The sequence below is a fragment of the Glandiceps talaboti genome, chromosome 8 (assembly GCF_964340395.1).
Source record: "Glandiceps talaboti chromosome 8, keGlaTala1.1, whole genome shotgun sequence".
Classification (NCBI taxonomy): Eukaryota; Metazoa; Hemichordata; class Enteropneusta; family Spengelidae; genus Glandiceps; species Glandiceps talaboti.
In genome coordinates, this window is record NC_135556.1 from 18,393,828 (window position 1) to 18,401,676 (window position 7,849).

The following is a 7,849-nucleotide window of genomic DNA, read 5'->3' on the forward strand; positions in this document are numbered from 1 at the left end:
CATCTTCACATTTTTCATTTCACTTATTGATTTTGTACCGTGGTTCACAAATTGGAAACTGCTGAAGCGAAAATTACAGTTATATGAAAAGAAATATTTGCTCTTCAAATGTTTTATTGCCATCAAGCAAATTAACTGAAGACCTTGCAGTGTTCCAAAGTGGTAATGGAGTACGTACGCACATGGTGACACCTTTCCGCCAACTAATCTATCATTGTTTTGTGTTAAAAACCGGTGAGTACAGCACTTTTAACTAATATGTGAGCATAGATAGGAAATTCGTGTTTTTTTTAATAATCGCTATGAACATTTAGTAAACTGACACTTGTACATATAGTTAGAGAATCTTGGAGTGATCATTCAAGGCCAATGGCAGTTCTTTCATGTTTTGCTAGAAGCAATTTTATTCAGATAATTCCTATATTTGGTTACTATGGCAACAACATATCAGATATCTGTTCAGGACATGAATCTTTGAGTTGAAACATATGACTTTTTTTACACAAAGGAAGAACTTTTTAGAGCAGGGAAGAACAGTATTCAAACTGAAGAGTTCGTTAACGGAAACATGCACTGTTTAGGACTTTAGTGTTAAACAGTACTGACTTGACCTGGGGAGATATACGCTAGATTCATTGCACAAAGGTGTACGATAATACTGAGTATTACTTATTTGCAACACATCTATATAAGATGGAGAACCTTCTAAAGTCAATAGCAACGCACTTCCCCGTGGCAGATACATTACTGTCCTTTTTGTGAGTACTTGGAAATTATGATAAGGCTTTACCATCTCTAATAATGGGAGAATGTCAATGGGGAAAAAACATCCATTCGGTGTCTGGCAATGAGATAAAGATTTACTAATACATGTACTCAGCATACACATTCTACAAGATTTGGGTCGTTACACAAACAACTCAAGAAAATACACCATTACTGAACCACATAGTTGGTTTGATATAATCCTACAATTCCTTTCATACATGTACATTTCTTTTGGTTATGAAAACACGACCTCGAGCAATATACACTTTCTGTCATCTGATGGAAGTTTTACCCTTAGGTTAAAAACAAAAAGATCATGATTAGAGTTACTAAATGGACGACACCGATTTACTATACCCTTCATTCAAAATCTTGAGGAATGTCATGTGTCTCTCTATATTTTTATTACAACGTACGTAGTCGTTAACCTTTTCACAAAGAATTTCGGGTGTCTTTACTTTCATTAAACGTAGTCGTGATATTTGCTCGCGGATAAAAATGATTTGTCACCTGCAGAATTATTGTATTAATACTATTCGTATTTAACTCCCGATAAACAATATTATATTGTAAAATATTCATGTTCAATTTGTTGAAAGCCTGCAACCCAATCTAAGGTATAGGCGTAATCTTCTTGTAGATACTCAAATTGTCTTCCTTCAAGACACATGTATACAAGTCTTAGAGTGTATTTAGTTGATTAACTGCTCGTAGAAGATTAAATCTACAGACACCGTGATATTATACGTCGTGTTCGCCCGATAAAGCTGATTAATACCCCCAACAGTTCCCAATTTATGTCGATGTTTTCGAGAGTGAAAAAAACATGTTTAGTTCCGAAGTTGGTAAAAAGACGGACATTGAGATGTGATAATTTATTCATCTCTAGTGGTTTAATTTTTCACTGAGTTGAGTGAACAGTGACAAGACCTGTCTGATTAATGAATCATCAAATATGATAAGAATCCATATATGAAGTGACGTTTCAGTTTTGCACATTCTAAAGAACAGCTGATTATTCACAGCGACGGCAGTTGACATTACAAGACTGTCGTTGAGATCATCGGAGGAAATTTAGGTCGTCATTTATGTTCAACCCCTTCATCGATTACAGGCATGTTCTACAGTTTATTTTTACTTCCTGTAAGGGGAGGCATTGCAATGTATTTTTTGTAGTATCTATCTGCCTGTCTGTCTGTCTGTCTGTCTGTCTGTATGTATGTATGTATGTATGTATGTATGTATGTATGTATATATGTGTGTGTGTGTGTGTGTGTGTGTGTGTGTGTGTGTGTCTGTGGATGCACTACCTCAAAAACTACTGCATCGATTCTAATGAAACTTGCTGCACATCTTCCATGTGGTAATGGTAAGAACTGATTAGATACATTGATAAGCATCCAATGAACATTAATTAATTATTTGCATAATTGAGGGTTTTTAGTACTAAGGCTATATCTTAATAATGCATACATCACATTCATAATTTGGTACATACGTTGACCACACCAAAACGCATATATCCAATAAAGTTTGTTGATCTAGCTTATAACTATAATGAGTAATTTGCATAATTAATGATTTTCAGTAGTAAAGCCATATCTCAATATTGCACACTTCAAATGCTGCAACATTTGGTACTTACTTCAACCTTATATACTATAAAGCCTCTTGGCATAGGTTTTAGTTTTAACAAATAAGTTGCATAATTAATAATTAGGCGATATCCTAAGAATGCAAGCTTCAAATTTCATATAATTTGGTACATATATCACCCATAATAAAGCGTACATGTCCTATGAAGATTGTTGATACAGCTTTTAGTTTTAATCAATGATTTGCATAAAATAAAGATTTTTTGGCAATTAGGTTATATGTTAAGAATGCAAATTTCAAATTTCGTATAGTTTGTCATCATCCATAACAATACCCACATGTACTATGGCGTATGTTGACACACTTTATACATTTGATTAGTAATTTGAATAATTAATGATCTTCTGTTATTAAGCTATATATCTTAATATGATAATAGATCATACATCAACCATAACAACACATATCCTGTGACGCCTTTTGCCACAGTGTAATGAGTAATTTGCGTAAATTAATGATTTTCGGCAACTAGGCTATATCTTTAGAATGCACGCTTAAAATTGCATATAATTTTGTGTATTGATGATAACGTGCACGTTTTTATTAAGTTAGTATTAAGTTATTTGCATAGTTAAAGACCATATCATAAAATACAAGCTTCAAATTTCATATATTTTGGTACGTCATACATCAAACATAAACGCATATATAATTTTGGTTACAATGAGATATTTGCATAATTAATTATCTTTGGTAATTAGGCTATACCGTAAAAATACAAAATTCAGATTTCACACACATCAACAATAACAAAGCACACATGTTTGATGTAGTTGTTTGTGTAGTTTTTAATATGGATATGTCATTTGAATAAATAATCATTTTTTGATAATTAGGCAATATCTTTAGAACGCAAGCAAATATAATTTAAAACTTGTTCATGTAGCCGGATAATGGTTCGTTTGCCCAATTAATGATTTTAGATAATTAGGCAATATCCTTAGTATGGAAGCTACAAATTTCATATAGTTCACATAATTAATTTTCCGATTAAGGGGTACATCATGCATGATAGCTGTAGCTCAGAATTTTCCATTCCAACAATGTGTGAAGGAACAAAAATCTATGGTTTCGCCCGAATGGGAGGCATTCAGTTTACATCTGGTACTCCTTCAAATTTAGAGTGTGCAGGAGATGTACGCATGGAATCAAATGTTTGGATTGTAAGTGTTAAAGCTTACATACTTGAATATAGAATTCAGTATGCAATATTCTTACATGAATGACCCGACGGTATTTTTGCAGCAGGGCTTCGAAGAAACGTGAGTGCCTTTGTGTAAAACGTGTTAGTGGTATTATCGCCATGATCTTCTACGAACAGGATCATTCAAAGATGTATTATCTTCAAATCTCTCATCTTCTTCGCACGAACTCCGATTTCAGTGTTCAAAACACATACAAGTTGCAGCTTTATGTATGATCTGATACCCATGCCAATATCTTTAAAGTTATTCCGCTTCATATGTTCACAACAAGCTCCGCCACGCTACAATCAGTGCCGGCTATATTTGACATCATTCTTTCTGATTGGGTGCTCTCTACACTTGTAAACAAGATGGCATCATACATCCATTTTCTCCATAATTTTGACTTAGAGATGGTACGTAAACCACAATAATAAACATAGTTTTATATCAGTGATATTCAGTTCTTCCCAAACATTATGAGTATGTTGTAGATTATTTGACAACAGTAAAACACCCGTTTTACGTTTTTATTGTCAATGATGACAAATCCAATATGGCCGCTACTGATTGCAGACATTCTACCAGAAGCGGAAGTTGGTGGAGGGAGATAATTTTCAGCAATGCTGCGTAAGAGCTTGTTGCTCACAGCACAAGGTAAATATATAAATGAAAACTCTTTATTTTATAGTAGGCAATATATAACAAACGCAAACTGCAATCTTCGAATAGCCTGACCAAATTGCCAAGGGGGCAGAACTTTGTCTTGGTGCAATCATGCATTTAAAATTTAGAAAAGTGCTAAAAACATAACATATATTTTGGCATACGCAATTAAATATCATATGTAAGGTCAGAAAAATAAAAAATGTTTGTCAACGGGTAACGTAACCCATCACATTGGGTAAGTAGGTCGATTTCATTTTTTCACAATGCTTGACAAGGATAAAACAAACCATATATAATGACAGCAAAATATTTCAGGTCGAGTTTAGATATAACTTATTCAGTCATCTTGATACTATCTCATGCAATTTGTCTGCATAGCTACAGTTAGGAAATGTACACAATTTACGGTTAAACAAATGGTGTAGTTCCTCGCACCCTCTCTTCTCAAAAAATGTTAAGCCCCGCCAATCGAAACTCAAGCATTATTTTACCCACCCCTTCTAAGGCTTCTGTCACCTACACTACAGTGGAGATATAAAATCATATGGTACAATGATGCATTGGAAGGAGACAACTCCAAAGGTGAAAAAAATTGAAAATAAGACAGTGTAGGAGGCCATTTAGAGGCATAAAATATCAAACCATAGACATAATGAAATATCAGAATTGAAACAATTATGGTATGTATTACATATTATCTGGAAGTGTATTTTGTTGTGGCAAAGCTGAAAGCTATTATGCGGATGTGCACATGGTAAATGACTTCTCCTGAAGTTTAATTTCGTTCCAAAAAATCCCGAATAAAGCGCAAAACATTTCAAGACTTGTGATGGCCCAAGCTTTTTTTTTCTTTCTTTTTTCCAAAATCTCAGGGGGAGGGGCAGCTGCCCCCCGTGCCCCCCCCCCCCCGCAGGCTACGATAGTGTACATTGATTATAACAGAAAGCACATTTCCGATTAAAAAGATTGTTGATATAGAATAATTTACACAACTACTTTTTTTTTGTAAATAGGCAATATCTTACCAAATCAAGCTTGAAATACACGTAATTTTGTACATACAAGGGTATGGAAGCTCAGAATTTTACATTCTGACAATGCCTGATGAATATGATTCCCCCCTACAGATGTCTACAGATGAAAAAAACGAAAATTAGGAGTGCAAGGACAATAAAATAAACTTTTATGTAAATAAGGTATACAAATGCGAGGAATTAATATGATACACAATATGTCCACAGATAAAAGAAACGAAAACTGTAAATTAGTACAAGACAATGAAATAAAATGTTATGCAAATAAGGTATACAAGGAATGAACGTGATGCACATGTTTGCAGATAAAAGAAACGAAAACTGTAAATTAGGAGTACAAGACAGTAAAATAAAATATTATGCAAATAAGGTATACAAGGAATGAACGTGATGCACATGCTTACAGATACAAGAAACGGAACTATGCAAATTGGGAGTACAAGACAATAAAATAAGATATTATGCAAATGAGGCATACAAGGAATGAATGTGATGCACATGCTTACAGATACAAGAAACGGAACTATGCAAATTGGGAGTACAAGACAATAAAATAAGATATTATGCAAATGAGGCATACAAGGAATGAATGTGATGCACATGCTTACAGATACAAGAAACGGAACATGTCTACAGATGAAAGAAACTTGTCAAAATAGCAATTAAATTTGACATTTCTCTCTTATATTTATGACTACACTCTCTGATATGAAGTGTCATTAAAGTGATATACATAGGTGATCTTGTTATTGGCATGCACATTTGGGTCGAAAATGGTTCAATAAACATTCACTGCACGGTGTAGCTGGGTTAGCTTCATTTGTAAAGGTGATATGTGTAAGGTGATCTTATCATTGACATGCAAATGTAATTTTGAAAAGTGGAAACACTCAATAAATCTTTCTCAAAAACGCACTATAAAGCTGTATGTATGTATGTATGTATGTATGTATGTATGTATGTATGTATGTATGTATGTATGTATGTATGTATGTACGTATGTATGTATGTATGTACGTATGTATGTATGTACGTACGTACGTACGTACGTACGTACGTACGTACGTATGTATGTATGTATGTATGTATGTATGTATGAATGTCTGTCTGTCTGTCTGTCTATATGTATGTATGTATGTATGTATGCATGCATGTATGTATGTATGTATGTATGTATGTATGTATGTATGTGTGTGTGTGTATGTATGTATGTATGTATGTATTTATGTATGTATGTATGTATGTATGCATGTATGTATGCATGTGTATATGTGTATGTGTGTGTGCGCTTGTGTATGTATGTATGTATGTATGTATGTATGTATGTATGTATGTATGTACGTATGCATGTACAGTTAGGTAGGTAGGTGGGTGGGTAGGTACGTAGGTAGGTAAGGAACAAACACTTTATGACAGTATTAATGAACACAAGAGCAAATGCAAATATGTTTGCTGAAAAAGTGAAGATAAACTTACCGTTAACAATATTCGATATTTATGTCGTTTAATATATCTGTAAATGTAGTAGTATCAAAACTGAAAAATCTACTAAATATAAATATACTAAAAGTTTGATATTATTTGGTTAAAGTGTACTGTATGGACATTGAGTAAATAACGTGTATGTAATGTATCATTTTGATCTGAATGTTTCTATGCAAATTAGATACGGTATGAATTCGACATGTTTACTAGTAAACATCTTAACCCTCAAGTCAATGATACGGTTTCAAGATATATATATTGATTCTGGGTCGTTCATTTTTAAAAGGGGATTTATTCAATTGTTAATCTTATACATATGCACGTATGTTAACTAAAAATGAGGAAACGGTGGACAATTGATGTGAAACAAGTTTTAATTTGGTATTTCTTGGCAATCACGAATTTATGTAAAATGAAATGACAAGAACCCAATATTTACGAAAATTCATATAATTCCTGGAGTGGTGATCCTCTTTAAAAGTAAATTCGCCACTTCTTTGCTAATGCAACTGGATTTAAATCTTTTTAGATTAAGCTTCAAATTGAAGTAGCCATGCATTATTGATCGGCAGCATTGCAATAATCTCACAAACAAGGAAAATGCCTTCAGTGCTTTTGAAATAAATTCTCCCTCGCAGAGCCAAATGATAAACAAATCGGCTGTAAGATATTCAACCCTATAGTATTATGTATGAATATTTAATGAAAATCGGAGTAGGTGAGTTTGGTGTCAAATTCTTATTGTATACACAACGTAACGTTCACCAGGTGATGTCACGGAAATGTGTTCGTAGAATTTACTTGGAATGTTGTAATATGTTATAGGAATGTTCTAGCCAGGGTACACATGGATTATTAATATGTTTAGTCAATGGTTTAGTCGTTGATGACCCCATTTGCTACACATAGAATATAACAGTCAACTTATATAAGATGTCCCTTTAGTATTTACAGATGAAATTGAAGAAAAAGACACGCGTCTTCACTGTCTTATTTATAGAGTGGAGAGCCAGCGGTACTAATTGACAGGTCTTGAAGACGGGTCCAGACGTG